The 15,459-nt window shown below is 44.6% G+C and overlaps 1 protein-coding gene across 1 annotated transcript in view; it reads left to right on the top strand.

The window, feature by feature from the left end:
• Nucleotides 1–1,555: 1,555 nt before the first annotated feature.
• Nucleotides 1,556–15,459, top strand: part of LOC126872886 (uncharacterized) — a 186,479-nt gene continuing 172,575 nt past the window's right edge. Inside the window, exons 1-2 of the mRNA XM_050633179.1 lie at nt 1,556–2,827; nt 3,656–3,776. The gene's annotated coding sequence lies outside the window, so the exon portion shown is untranslated. The remainder of the gene's footprint in view (nt 2,828–3,655; nt 3,777–15,459) is intronic.

The following is a 15,459-nucleotide window of genomic DNA, read 5'->3' as shown; positions in this document are numbered from 1 at the left end:
ACGTATCGTGTTAATTTTCACATTGATATATTAATTAAAATATCGAATATTTATATCGGTGCATTTATTTTATTTAACCATGTTCTACAACTGGTTTGAAAAACCTGGTTTTGTATACATTTATGTACATGTAACATATTAATTCATAATAGAATTTACGTACAGAGATCGGTAGGTTTAAAAGATGGTATTGTTTCCTCGTAGTGGCAGATCGTGTTGCTATCAAATGGACGAACGCGCCCATTCACGGCGGTTCTCATTGGTGACAACCTGTTGCTGCAGTGGCGTAATCAAAATTTCGTCGACATAGTTCGTGATCGATGTCTGTGTCTACGATTAGCATTCTAGTAGAACGCTTCCTTTTCGTGTGACTCGCGTTATTGACTTTTTATGAAACTTTTGTGATAGAATATTCAAGTCATTTCTCCTGCATATTCCATACGTTCAAGTACAAAGTAAATTGAATCGAAATTCAAAATTTTTGTTTCTGCATTCAATTAGAGTTATATTTCCCAATGAACGTATTTTATCAGCTTGCTAAAATAAAACGTTACTATTTTCTGCTCTTATGTTTATTCAGTTCAGGCGGATGCGGTAAGTTTGTATTCCGTGTAAGTACGTAGTACGAAACTTTTTTAGAGTTGTGTCAGTCTCTATTCAGAAAAACGTTTGTATACAACGCTTGAAGAGTATATTTTATGCATTTCTTTGTTTCTATGATCTACTACTCTATTACCTTTTTAACAAATATTTGAATTCTGCTTCGATAATACGTATAGTCGTCGGGGAAAAAAATCCCACAGCATCCGCAAATCAAATAAAATAACTAATAGCGTCAGCTGTTGCCTCGCAATCTTTGAATACCATAAATCGAACATCTAACTACCAATTACCGTCGAATACCGATTCTCTGATGCTTATGCGTTCTTTCGAACAGTTGCTTGAAGTAGTTTTGAAATTGTCTGGCAAAGCGCTATTAGTACCGATATTTTTGCATTTACGCCATTGGCTTGACGTAAGTTGGAAATTTAAATAAATAGTTACGTACTGTAAAATAGACAATGGAACAAAAAAGATGGCATAGTTAATTAACTTTCAAGTTACGTTTCTTCGTATACCTATATACATATTCTTTTTAAAATAATGTGCCAAAACAATTCCCTCGTTCCATGGTTTTCTTTTCCAATTACGTGATCTTATTCCGAATTACGTCGCATGTAAAACACATATGACTTATATATGTGTAATTAAGACGCGGCACTTCGTCTTCAGGATATATTAATTAACAGATTGGAACCATAAGAAATACCTGTAAGAGGGAAGACGGAGGACAAGGGGCAAGCGAAATGTTGTAAATCGCGTAAAACCGCAGAGGCAACAGGGAATTTTCATCCCGACGGAATATCGACAGGCTTACGCCACTGTAAATCGGTGGATGCTGCGTCAGGAGCAATGGCGGCACTGGCTTACCTGGCCAGTACCTAACCTCCTCCCCTCCTGTTCGTATCGTCGTCACGTTCCTCAGAGCAATCCAACGAACCTGTTGCCTGTTCTCATCCAGTGTCGTGTCGCTTTCACGACGATCGTGCGCGGTTCATTGCGGTTCCTTCAGCTTTGAAAGTTGTCCGCTACTCTGCAGCGAACTCGTCTACGAAATTCGAAGAATCTGTGTTTCGTCTCTCACGATCTTACGATTCCATGATCGAACGTTGCCTTCGTAGAAAAGTATCTTTCGTCTTTGTCAGCCGAAAGATTACACAATTTCATCGCGTCTTGTGAATCTACACGCCGACCATATACGACGATTCGTTTGTGAGCGGCGCACCGTGAGTGAGATTATCGAGAAATTATGTTCTTGTCAAAGGATTTACCGAGTGGCACGTTTGGTAATTCGTCATGGTGTTGCCCGAAGGATTTACAGTCCGAAAAATTACTGCATTCTGTTAATTGAAACGAAGCGTTACATATGGAAATTCCTTAGGGACGCATTTTGTCCGTTACGTACGATCGATTATCGATAACGATTTACGTACTGTATGCCTGGAGTGATTCGCGCGAAGTTTGGGAAGCTTGTTTCGCGTGCATCATGATTGGTAAAGTGGTTACTTCGAAGATGACGATTCTGCGCGAGAGGAACTATCGACTGGTTTCCTTGAGAGTGGATGAGGCTGTACGCGGACTGAAGGAGACTTTAAGGATTGCACTGTAATTGCAGACTCGATGCCACGGTGGAAAGCGATTTCCTTGTCTCGCATTGGCGTCGCTCTTTGTCCGATGTCAGCGATGATTTACGAGCGCTGTCGGTGAAATTTTTTAACGGATGGAGTGATCGATAAACGTAGAACGGATCTTTTCGTGATTCGATCGCTTGCGGAGCCGAGTCGGTATCAGATATGGAATTTAATTTTCTCCGATCGCGAAATTTCCTATGCAATTAAAAATGGCTTAGTTTCGATCGTTTAAAGTATAAACTGAATTTTCCGTCAATTTTACACGTTGCATTATTATATTCGAAATATCCGAATATACATCATATCATATGTATATAATATTCGTGATAACGATATTGAAAATAGTCGATATCGTCGATGAAAACGCGTGCTAAAGGGCAAATTCTTCGATAGAAGCGAAGGAGTTATAATCGTTGTCCATGGGAGTTGGAAGAAGCGGGTTGCAAGATTTAACAAGTTCGTGCTTGTGTTACCAAAAGAGTGCATTTGTGCGCGCGTGTAGTGTAGTGAAATAAAGTACCGAGTGAATTGCGTCGATTGTCTTTGGACGTGCGTTATCGTACGGTTTCATCCAACGTTTTGCGGCTTAAATTACGGTGAGTGTAACATATGCGACAAGGTTGAACGTTAACAACTTGGCGTTTGGAGAAATCAAAATTGAAAAGTACATACGCGTATATATAAAGAATAACTATTTTGTTCGATCTATTCCACCTACGTTTTGTTGATTTTTTCATTGACAAATAAACGAATCGATCGACGCGCATCGGTTCATCGATTTCTAGAAAACAAACGAAAGGCGTAAGGCGCGATGCGCGTTGAACGTGTGGCGATTAAAGGGGACCAACGCGTGACAAAATGTCGAGATACTTGGCAAAGCGTGCGCGGCCTCGTGACTCATAACATAACCTCGAGAAAGAACGACTCTCGGGCAGGTAGGCATTTCAGTGGTGGGCGTACTCTCGAATTCTTGTCGCGTCGTTACCGCTCAACCGTGCCGAGAAAACCATTATTCGGTCAGCGATTATACGTAGAAACGATATAAATTTTCCCGTTTTATAAAATAATTGCTTGCTATCGTATACTGCGATGTTTTCGTCTTTCACAGCAATTTTATAGTAATAAATATTTGTCGCAACGTTCGATGTCGATGCATGCTTATGGCAAATTGCATGGTTTCCACGAGATATGCTTGATCGTATTCGAAGAAAGCGAAAAACGATTAAATGTAAATTTCAGCTATTCAAACGTGCCTACGTTTTCTCGAACCTCCTCTTCGATCGATCGATCTTGTGTTCCGTATCCTTTTATTCTCTCACAAAGAGAGATATACTAGCGAATTAAAAAATGAAAGTTTAAGAAAATTAGAAAGATCGCTTTCGTTGAAATTACTTGAAAAGTAATAGCGGAACATTGTTTGGCAGTTTGGCTGGGAGGACGAGCGGGAAAGCGGTGGGAGCGGATAACGAAGAAGAGAACGAGCGCGAAGGATGCTGGCTGCCGTGAGGCCGTTCGTCCAAGCAGAAGCTGAGACCGCAACCAGAGGTGAGTGGCCGGTCTCTTCTCCTTGGAATGTTGCGTCGCCTCTCGCGTCTTCTTAACGAAGAATGCAGTTTATCGCTTTCGTACGAAGCATCGGGGATCGGTTCCGGCCACGCTCGATACATTCGTGGTCAAAATGGTCGGACAGACGGTTCGAGTTATCGCGTCTCCGTTGTTCGATCAGCCTTCACTTTTTTCCTGTTTATGTCAGTATCGTTTCGATAGTATACCGAAGCATTTTGAGAAGGTTGATAGAGAAGTTGATCGATCCGCGAGACGTATCTTTAGGTTGAATCAGCTGCGTTTCGAAGAAAAGCATTTTAACGAGCTTCTTCCGGCTCGCGCTTTATAGCTCGAGGACCGTAAAATAATTTTATTTCGTCAAATAGGATTAAGAATTAGATGTGGCGCAACTATCAAGTTTGCTGATGTACTTATAGAGGTGAAATAATCGTGATTAATTTTCGCGCGAAGAATATCAAATAACGGGGAAATTTACGTTAGAGGTAAAGCGTAGTAAAGTGAGAGAAACATAACGAAATATATAGAGTAGTATTTTAAAAATGCTGATAAGGAAATAAATTTCTCTTTATACTATATATATACAAATATCTATGTAATGACAAGTAGATATCTAGAACTGTAATAGGTAACGGAGTAAGAAATATTTCGATATTGCGAGAAATAACACGTATTTCGGTAAAGTCCAAAGATACAAGCAAAGTTTTTGACATGCACGCGTTCGTAGATGTTGAATGTATAGTGCGGAGTGCAGGAGGAAACAATCTCTTTCTTCAGGCTGGTTGAAGAAACGAAAGAAACGAAAGAAACGAAAGAAACGACCTTTCTGCCGATGCACTCGTTGCACCTGCATTTTATACAGATGTACGTACTTGGAATTTTCTTTTCGCCCGACGAAGAATTTCGTTTCGAGATCGTCTCTCCTCGGAGAGGTTCGAAGAACCGCGCTTCTTGTAATTCGTGCTTCGCTGTTCCACGAACCGGAGATCGTGGAAGAGATAAACTAGGAATAGACGTTGACGAATAAAAATTCGGTTGAGTCGACTTGGAATCGCGTTAGCTGCGAGATAATATGAGAATCTTGCCGTTAGAACGACAGCTTTATCTTTTTCTTTTCTTTCTCTTCGTTTTATTCGTTTCGTATCGTTTTATCGAACCCGATTAATCGTCTCTACACGCTAAATCCTCAAGGGTCATCCTTCGTCTTTCGTTCGAAAGTTTCGAAACATCCGGACGAGTTTAATACTCGAAGCAATCGCGTTGTCTCCGATCATTAGTTTTCGATTTTTCCGGCAAGATGCTCGAACGCGTATAACGGGACAGCTTGTTGCAGACGATCGGACGAGCGTTCGTTTCAGCGGGTGCGTATCCTCGCCGGTGTGCAACGTGTTCGTATCGATGCCGTGGCACGTAATCGCCTTTCGCGAGCGATCGCACCGAGCCGGTAACGCGCGCCGACAGCGCAGCGCGGCAATTTTTTTTTACACTGTGCGTTGCGTGTTGCAATTTAAATTCTATTAAGCGTTCTATTCTCGCGCGGAACGCGATTACGCGAGAGATACGAGGGCTAGGATATTCGGCTCGACGAGTTGCGCGATTAGAGGTGGTCTTGTTAACGCGTTCCTCTGCCACGAGTTTATATACGAGTTTTCGGTACGCCGATCGTTCCGTTGATAAGCTCGATCAACCCTATCGTTTTTCTGCATTTTCACTTTGCGACGAATTTACTTCGTTTCGTTATATCGTGCATTCTATACTTTGCCGAGAACTTTTGTTAGAAACGAGAAAAGCGTAGGTACAACGAGCGATTGTTAGCGCAGCGACGCCGATATTCGAGTCGTGAACGAGGTAGCGAGGTTTTAAATTTTCCGAATCTAGGTGAAGCGTGTTTTCCCGAAGATCGATCAACCGAATTATGCATGCACATGGAGATCGAGCACTCGAATCTCGACTATGCAAATCCTCTCTGGGTGCGAAGGGAGTTACGTACTCGACCAACCAAACAATTAATTATACCGTAACGTTTCGACACGAAGCATATTTACATATATAAAGGGAGATACGAGACGATAAATCTGTTTGTAATTTTCTAGCGAATAGCTTGTCGACCTTTTCGTTTAAATTTTAATCGCGTCTTCTTCGTGACATATATAACGCGATGATAAATCGAATCTATACCGACTGTTAAGCACGCGTTTGTGCGTATAAAAATGTTCTCGCTTATTGCTCGTTACGTTATTGCTCGATATCGGACGAATCTTGCCAGTTGCTCGGTGGTCGGCTCCATCGTCGTTTCACTTCCACCTTTCTCCAAGCCAGCTAACCCGACCCACTTGCCAGGCTCATCCTCCGTTCCTTCGCACAAACTTTCCTTCGAACGCAGAAAGTCGGCCGATTCCCACGGTCGGCAGAAACAGTCAGAAACGGCCAGCCTCTGCTTTCGGATCCGTTGTTCCGCAACGGGGGTGCGCTTTTGCGATAAAATCTCTGCAAAGTCAACGCGTTCATCGCCAGGCAACATGCCGTCTTCTTTCCCTCTGACCTCGCGAATATGACTCTCTAATCTGTAACTCTAACCTGTCGTACGCGAATCAGAAATTCACGCGATTAAGTTGAGATGTGACGCGTAGCTAACTTTAAGCACAGTGGCTTTGTCGCTCGTGTTACTAGATTTCCGTCGTCTGGTTGAATTTTTAAGGCAGTTAAGGTTACCGCTTTGTCTGTTGCTCTTTATAGGATCTGCTTTTATCTGATAGTCGACGTATTATTTCTAATACAGATCGTACGCTTCGAATCGTACGCCGTTAAAAACGACGACTGTTCTTCAACCGCGATGTCATCGTACTTAACGTGATTCTGTTTATGGAAAACTAAATCTCCTACGGAGTACGGAAAATCGCACGAACTGCGTATGATTGCGAATGTTGTTGCGTATTTTTGGTATTTCATCCGATTTACCTTTGTAGTACTTGGCAGTACTTCGTATGTGCGATGTACGATACGATATTATAAATAAATACAATGTTAAACGCGGTCGAGTAACATTTTTATAAAATATGAAAACCTCGTACCGTTGTTTCGCAATAGGTGTTAATGCGAGAAGAAAGAAAATCGTTATTCTTGTCTCGAGATTCGAATCTATCGCATAATAAAATTCGTCGCTGTCGTCTCGAATATTTTTCTCGACGCGTGGAATACCGTCAGATTGGAACAAGGGATGCATAGGTGTCGAAATTGATGGCACGACTGGAACTTGCGAGAATAGGATCTGTCAAAGGGGCCACTGGTGACGAGTAGCGCAGGTGTTATCGCGATAGGTATCGACCGAGTTCTCGTACATTTCTATTTCCACATTTTTGCCGCAGCGAAACCCACCGTTACGGCGCTATCGATTCCAACTATTCCAACCATTCGCTAAATTGAACGTTCGAACTCTTTCCGTCAATTAACCGAATTAACAAACCCTTTTCCCCCCTTTCTATCGATTTCGTTGAAGGCCCTCGAACTTTCAATAAAAAATGAACTTTTTTTTTTTGGTGCACTTTATAGAACGGAGCACTATCGCTAATATGGCCACTACCTTCGATCAATGCCCCTTTTTATACAACGCGCGTTATCTTTATAAAGTCGTTTCGAAATAACCACTTTTTTCTTCTTCCTTTCGATAACTCGATAATTCGATATTATGCTGGAATACGAACTCCGAAGAGAAGATCTTGATCGCGTATCGCGTCATATCCGCGAGGCTATAAGTACGGAATCGTAAAATAAATTATCGGCTCTGCGCATCGTCAGAAACGAAGAAGATAACTTCTGTTCGAACGATTTTGCCACGATCTAAAATCAAGGGCGTCCTAACGATCAACGTTCGACGGAAACGTTTAATTTCCGATTAATCGGACCCGAAGAGATTTCAGACGGCGCTGACAATGAGACGTAATCTCGGGTGTTTCGTGCCGGTTCGCATCTCGAATTACGCATCTGGAACAAATTACGGATGAATCGAAACAATCTTCGTCTAATCTAGCGCGTTCGTCTCCGAGTCGCGAGGTTTTCGGTTCTTCGAAATGTATGTTCCGGACGGAACAAATTCTACGCGATAAATTTCATTCGATTCGAAGGAGAAAAAAGAAGGGAAGAAGAAGAAGAAGAAGAGGAAGAAGAGGAAGAAGAGGAATAAGAAAAAGCTACCTGCAGGGAAACTCGTCTTTCGTCCAAGATACAAGCTCGACTCGGTATTTCGCTTCGAACGCGCCATGGAAGTCCTCGTCGATCCGTGTTCCCCGCGAAACGTCCATTACTCTCGTTCATTCGTTCCGTTCGCTTTCTTCTCGACGGCGCGTTTATTCTACTTACGCTTACGCGCATGGCGCATACCTCTTTCGCCGCGGCGACGTTCTTGCTCTTCGGTCGATCGCGCGTCCAAGCGTTCGCACACGCGCGTTTCACAGTTTCAACCTGTCCTTCTGCGTGTGTAGTAATACAAAAGAACGAACGCAGTTGGTTACGCGTCACGACACGCTCTCCGCCCAGCTAATTCAGAACGGTAATACCGAAATAAGAGCATCGAAAGCGGTGACCGGCCGCGAAAGCCCAATAGCCAGCCCGAGCCGAGATTTCTCTGCCAACCTTCGACTCGCTCGACTCTCGTCGCCGAGCGCACCGGTGAATAGCCAGGGTCGAATATCATATACCCGAGATTCCACCAATATGGACCGTTTGGAATTTCACAAATTCATTGGCCGTTGATAATAATGGAATCGCGGATTTCGTAGGCTACGAAAATGCGAGTAAAACCGATATTGGTTTCGGGTCCAGAGATTGAATTTCGGGTCTGGCGAGCGGTGTGCTTTTCCCTCGATAAATATAGTTTGAAAATTGAAATGGAATTATGGACCTTTGGTCGCCGAAAAGTAAAGTCGTATCGATCGATCTTTCGTTGCGGATAAAATACCCGTGTCTTTCGCGCAAGAAAATTGTGTTTCAACGATTGCGTTAATTGCTCGAAATTGTTCAAAACTTTCATTTTATCTGGTTTCTTTCGCAAGAAAAACGTAAGAGAGTTTCTTCAAAGTTGCAACTTCTCTTTTTCTTTTTGTTAAATATTCGATAAGAGAAAATTTCGCGATAAAAGTAACGACGATCACGGGTTATAAGCTATAAAAACATAAGCGAGTGGCTGGTAAAATTTCCATTTCTCTCCATTGCAGCGCCGTTTTTCACACGAGTCTTTCTCCGATTCTAGAAACGTGACAAATAATCGAGTTGGACGGAACGATCGGTCAGCTGTTTGAACGTCGCCGAGTGTTCGCTCTTGGACGTACCGGCCACTGGAAAGAGACCTCGTTTCGCAATCGCTACAGACGCGGTCGCTTTCGCGAGTGCGCTCGTTGCAAGATAACACGGGCGAACGCGCGGTCCAGTTTTTTCTCAATTTTTTTTCTCTTCTTTCCCTATAAAACTTTTAGTCCCTGAGCTTTTCGCGTTCCGATCAATTTTTCACGCGACTTTGAAATTCTTGAACGTCGATTCGGACGTTCTTCTCTCTCGTCTTTCGTTCGTCCTTGCGTTCTTCTTTCACCGATTCCGAACGATAATTCTGCGAGAAAAACGACGCGTCTTTCTCCGAAGAGAGTACTGGCGTGCTTGATGCCGCGTTGACTTTGATCCGTCCTTCTCAAAAATCATTTCGTTCGATCGTAAACGAGGCCAAGCTTAAGGAACGTTCTTAAAGTCGAAAAGATACAACGTCACGTATGCCGTGCACGAGCGTTTCGAGTAAATTTTCCAACGGCCGTCCGATCGCGTGGGCCAATATCCTGGCGTACGAGGAGCTTGAATCATTTATTCGTATATTCGTGATCTCGTGGAAATTGGAAAAGTATTTTCGTGCGAATTATATAGAGTCACGTAACCTCGTAAAATTCTGTTATAAAGTCGATGGAGACCGGTGGAAAGACGGAAAAGAAAAAGGCGAAGAAACGAGCGTACGGACAAAAGGGAATAGCGTGTGGCTTTCATAGGTACGGCCCGACGATGTAAACCCGACTTTGTTCGACCGTTAACAGTCTCGCGACGGTTGAATTATACGCGTGACACCTACTCGCGGAAAGCGACTGGAACGGACCGTAAAAGCGAGGAGGTGGAGGAACGGGTAGTTGACCCCTAATCGAAGTCGGGTTGCTCCTTATCGATGCTTGCTGCAAAGTACCCTTCCTTTCGGTATCCTTCAGTTTCCTCTTCTTTTCTCTTTTTCTTTTTTACATCACGCCAGCATATCGTTCGACCGATTTTCCCGCGACGGTACATTTACTTAACGCGGAAGATCGCAGTTCCGTTTGCTTCTAAGAACGAAGATGGCTATCTCTCGCTATCGTTTGGAAACTAGCTATCCGATAGATGGGTTTTCCGCGTAAAACAGTTCGTTTCGAATTAAAAATCAAATCGAATTTTCGTTGCACGCAATCGCACGATCAGCGCAATTACGATTGACGTGTTCTAGCTGCGCCCTTGTTAAACGCTTATAATAAATCCGTTTTTCCGTCAACGAACATCGAAATAATTAAAAATATCCAGTCTGCCGGTGAAAAATCACCGTGCACGTTTTTCATTTCTCTATCGCGTTACATCGTTCTAGCGATTCCTTTCCTATCCGGAGTAATTGCCGACGCTTTTCAACGATCTCGAGGGCCACTAGCCTTCTCGTATCTGCTCGGAAGCGGTGGAAGCGGTGGAAGCGGTGCAAGCGGTGCAAGCGACGACAACGACGGGCACGGGGGCGCAATAATTGTTTGTTCTCGCTCGAAGCGCTCGTTTCTTCCTCCTCTTACTCTCGTCGTCGTCGTCGTCGTTTGTGCGCCAGTAATTTCGTTCGCGTAATTTGCCCGTAAACGCCAAGTCGTGAAATTTTCCGCGAGAGGCTCGATCGTCTTAAATCTCGCGGGCCTCGCGAAGCGCCTTTTGTTACCGTTACGAGCTGTTGCCGCTGCGTGAAATTACCACGATCGGTGAAAGGGACGAGCGTAACTTAATAACTCGTTGCGTTGAAATATTCTTCTTGCCTTTTCGAGGTAAAAGGTAAAGGTCGTGATACGATCGTTTGGCGCGCACGCGCTCTTTCTATCTTTTTACCACGCTAATTCGTGGGTAGATGCTGGAAGCTGTTTCAACGCGGAGCAAGTGGGCAGAGGGGCGTCGATAAAATAAATAGCGAGCTATCGAAATTGCGGATATAACGTAGGCCGGCTGCGGGCAAACCGCCCCGGTGATACATCGACGGCAATATCCACCTGTTTCGCGTGAAATACGAAAGCGTGCTGTCGCGCTGCGCCTCCGTACATCTTCGATATTGCTCTCGCCGGGCTGAGTTACGAGAGCGTTGCCTTTTTCAACGCAACGGGCCTCGCTCATTGAATATACGGATACCACGGCGTGTCCGTTTGTTCGAGAGCCGGTCTTTCCTGTCCTTTTCGCTTTTTCATCGTCCTTCCGCTTTCCTCCGTCTCGATTCCTTCGATTTGCAGGCTGTACAAATTTACAACTGTACGCTGACGGTAAAAATTTTCGTCGAAATTTCTCCCCTACCGCCTTAAACCGTTAGATAATCTCGATGCTATTAAGAGAAGAAGAAAACGAATCGCAACTGTCGTTGGCAAAGAAACCGAATCGGACAGCGAACGAAAGAGCGGCCGGTGCTGTGCACGATGGTGTTTCTCGTTTCGTTCGGTCTCTCGACTTACCTGTTTCCGAATGGATTCGACCAAGACGAGATTCGCGAGCGTAATGCCCACGACGAGCGTGCTTCCATAAACGTTACAACCTTGCGCTCGCTTTGTACCCCAGGCAAGTTTTTAGTCCTTTGATCTTTTGGCAAAGTATATCGATACCGTTTGTATCGCGACTATCGTTGCTGTCAACCTTTCATCGTTCAAAGTTATCGAAGAATTAGTAGGAAAATCTTCGAGCTGAATAGTCTGTTCTGTCTATGGATATCGGATAGTCTATAGATCTCAACAGCAAGCTGAAATATCTTTCTCCATTTTCGCGTGATGCAGTTACGTCAGAGAAGAAATTCTGGCGAGCTTCTATCCCCGAAGGGTCGAACAGCAACAAAAAGAGACATCTGGATCGTCGAGGCGTGAGATCCTTGCGCTTCTGGCGAACACGTGTCTGCGTGTGAATGCACCTTGCTCCCAGATTTCCAACTTCTCTTTTTCTACGATAATTCGTTGACGGTTTTCACGATCACCGATTCACCGCGCCATTCGTGGCATTAACCTGTATCTTCTTTCCACGTCCACCTCCCTTTCCAAGTAAACGCGTTTAAGCCTTCAGCCTTCTTATCTTTTCGTTTGCTTATTTCCCTGCAAGCTCCGAAATTCGTTTCAGAGATGGTCGATATATGCGTTTTACTTTCGCGCTTATTTCTTGTTCGCCGACTTGCTTTTCAAAGCTTGTAGTTTGGTAAAGTTTGACCGGAGAAGAAGTCTTCCAAACTCCATCGTTGTATCGACCGTGACGAAAAATAGTTCGAGTATTCCTTTGCTTTAATTACGGACCGTTCAGCGGTCTTTTTAATTAAAATTTAGCGGATTATGTTTTTCGACTTGGGTTGTCTGGATCGTAAGTTAGGTTGTCTGCAAGTCAGACGTGAAAAAGAATGAATAGCTGGTATTTAAAATTCGAAAGTTTTGCGACTAGAGTAACTATCAATTTGTTAAATATGGCGATACGATCGTTCGATATATGTTCAAGATTTTGACGACGATATTACGCGAAGTAAGAAGATCGTAATGTTTTGCAACTATCGTATATAGTAAAATCGATATGGATAGTCGAGTAGATTTCATCGAGCGTAACCTCCTCGAGTCGATGTTTTGAAAGCGTTGCAAGATCGCACGGACGCGTTTCACCGACTTTCGCCAATTTTCCGAATGCTCTTCGCGTTCCCAACGCCTGCCCTTCAGACCGCTGTACTTTATTAACGAACGCGATAGTCAGCCGAAGGGAAGCGTAAAATGCATTCGGAATTCAAACGGTCGATTCGAGATTTCCAACGAAATTCGCCACGAATGGGTACGATTCTTGGAAATCTTTAATATCTCTAACGAGTGACGTTACATTAGCGATTTACGATACGCAAGAACGCATTACGACACGGCCGTGTAATGTGGGAAAAAGTACGAAGAAAAGTACTCCGCTTCTGGATGTTTCTAGCGATGTTCGAGGAAATTGCGACTCGCTTTGACGTGGTTGCAGCGTGAACGACAGCACGATTGCATAAACAGCCGATCGATATTCGGCCAATTACGGCAAACGCCGATCCGTGGATGGAAACTAACGCGCGAACAATGATATATTTTTTACCAGACTTGTCCGACGAGTCTACAGTTTGTCGCGCGTCGCTTTTTATGATACAATTATGAAACATTTACAAACGAATATCGTTGATTGGTAAACCGTCGCGCAACAGATCCCAGAGCACGTCGTCGTGCTAATGGGCGACCTCTTTGGAAATTCTATTCCTTTTTTTCTCTCTTCCCTTCGTCTGTTGCGCGTCATTATATAGATTTCTCCTCGACTCGTTTGTACAGCAACGAATTCATCGTGGAAATTGGATCGACGCCGGATCTCGTAAACGAAAGTGCAACTGAAACGAGGTATCCTCGTTGAGCACAAAGGGGAAACGATAACGGAAAATAGCGCGTAAACTAGCGCCGATTAGAAACGGGGACACGGATCGATCTCGTTTTCGAAAGTGGTGGACGCAACCAAGTTGTAAAAAATCGAAAGAGAATCTATGGAAGTCGAACGTTTATTACGGATGCTGAATCGGTCGGATCGTCTCGCGAGAGAACAGAGTTAATTACGATCGGTCGAGGGCTATAGAAGGTGGATAGGCGAGTGCGTTTTCTCTCGGCACACGCGCTTCTGTGCTTCGCCGACCGGTCGGTTCAACAACCGGACGCTGTTCCTACCACTTTGCCTTCTTTCGCGTTTCATCTACTGGCCCACTCGCTCGTCTCGCCTCGAGCCCAGATTCGCAGCGAATACGAGATACAACGAGTATTTTAAGTAATCTTAACCCGTTGCCTCGTTATAGCCAGTCATACTCGCCACGTATCTTCCACTTCGGACCGGACGAATAACAAGCTATATTTGTAACAAAGCGCAATTTTTATTTCAAGCGCACGCTCGAGCGATGTCGCGAAACTATCACCAGCTGGTAAACTTTTCGCCACAGATTGACGATATAGGAAACGATGGTCGGAACTCGAATCGTGGAAGGAAGATTTACGAAGCGGATTGCGCGACGAATCGCGAGCTATACGAGGCAACGGCAAGAACGTTTCCTTCGAGGGAAGAAGGAATTCCAACGTGTCCCGGTGTCCCTGGATGTCGGATTCTCGTTCGGAGATCTTTACAGGTCGTACGGTTAATCGCTCGACGAACGGATCCATGCCAATCGCCATGGGTTCCTCGAAGCGCGACCGAATGGATTCGAAACGAGATGATTTCGCGCGGTAACCAGCCCTTTTACGCGAGTACGTTGCGCCAGCGCTGCGCACCCCGCCTAGAAACGGTAGAAACCGTTTCCAAGAACGCAACTGGCGACTTCTTTGCGCAGCTGCTACCAGCCGGCTTCAAAACGGAAATAAGAATTCCGGATCTGACCAAAAGAAGTCCGGACTGCTTCCAGAAGAAACTGTAGCAAACGAAATGGCGAAATAAAAACGTAAAGTTGCAAACGGTATAGCGGCGAAGTAATGGCGACGAGAAGGCGACTCTCCAACAATATTCGTTTCGTATCGCGAAAGAACGATTCTGTTTCCTCGAACGTTCGTTTTAACGAAACGAAGAAAGAAACATCTTCGAAGCGATTTGCGCCGGCATCGTTTGTATTTTAACGTATTCCTCGAGTCGTCGAGCATCTCGATTTTGTCTAGCGAAAAACGAGGTGACGCAGAGTGCTGGCAGACACGAAGGACGACACGTTGGTCGAGTCGCGACGACGCCGTGGCGCTACGCGAACAAACATCCCCAGCTGACATACGCGCGAACACGTGTGTCTCCTCCGCTGCTCGTCCGTACGCCGCGCCGCGATGCTTCTTCCATTTCTTCGTTGTCTTCGTTTCTTTCGGCGCGAACTTGCGTCGGCCAGTATCGTTCGAACCGCAGCCGCCGCCGCGAAACAGCTCGGCGACTCGATCACCCGCCGCCAACGTCAGCGCGATTTCTTTCTCTTCGTTTCGGAATTTTCGCCTTGTCTCTCTTCTCGGTCTAAACGGATAGTTTCCAGTTTGCAAAGAGCAAATTGGAGAAAGAGAGATTCGCGCGTTATCGCCTCGATCCGCGTTGATTTAAGAGATCCGTTCGAAACGTGGAATGGCACGAATATCGCATCGACCGATTAGTACGTCAGTGATTGGAATTGCCAGTTATAGTGTCAAGTGCGATTAGATATTATATCGAGTATCAATCTGCGTCGTTCGTCGATGAGACGAATCGGCGTTAAATCGGACGATATACGAATCGAAGGTTCGTCGAAATTTAACGAAAAGAACGTCTTTGGAGGTAGAAGAATGGAATTAACGTGGAAACGTTTCAAGTTTCATCGTGTGGCGTAGTCGAAGAAACGGGTTTGGTTACTTTGTTGCCAACTGTG

Source organism: Bombus huntii, chromosome 2 (assembly GCF_024542735.1).
Source record: "Bombus huntii isolate Logan2020A chromosome 2, iyBomHunt1.1, whole genome shotgun sequence".
NCBI lineage: Eukaryota > Metazoa > Arthropoda > Insecta > Hymenoptera > Apidae > Bombus > Bombus huntii.
This window is presented reverse-complemented; position numbering and strand designations above follow the sequence as displayed.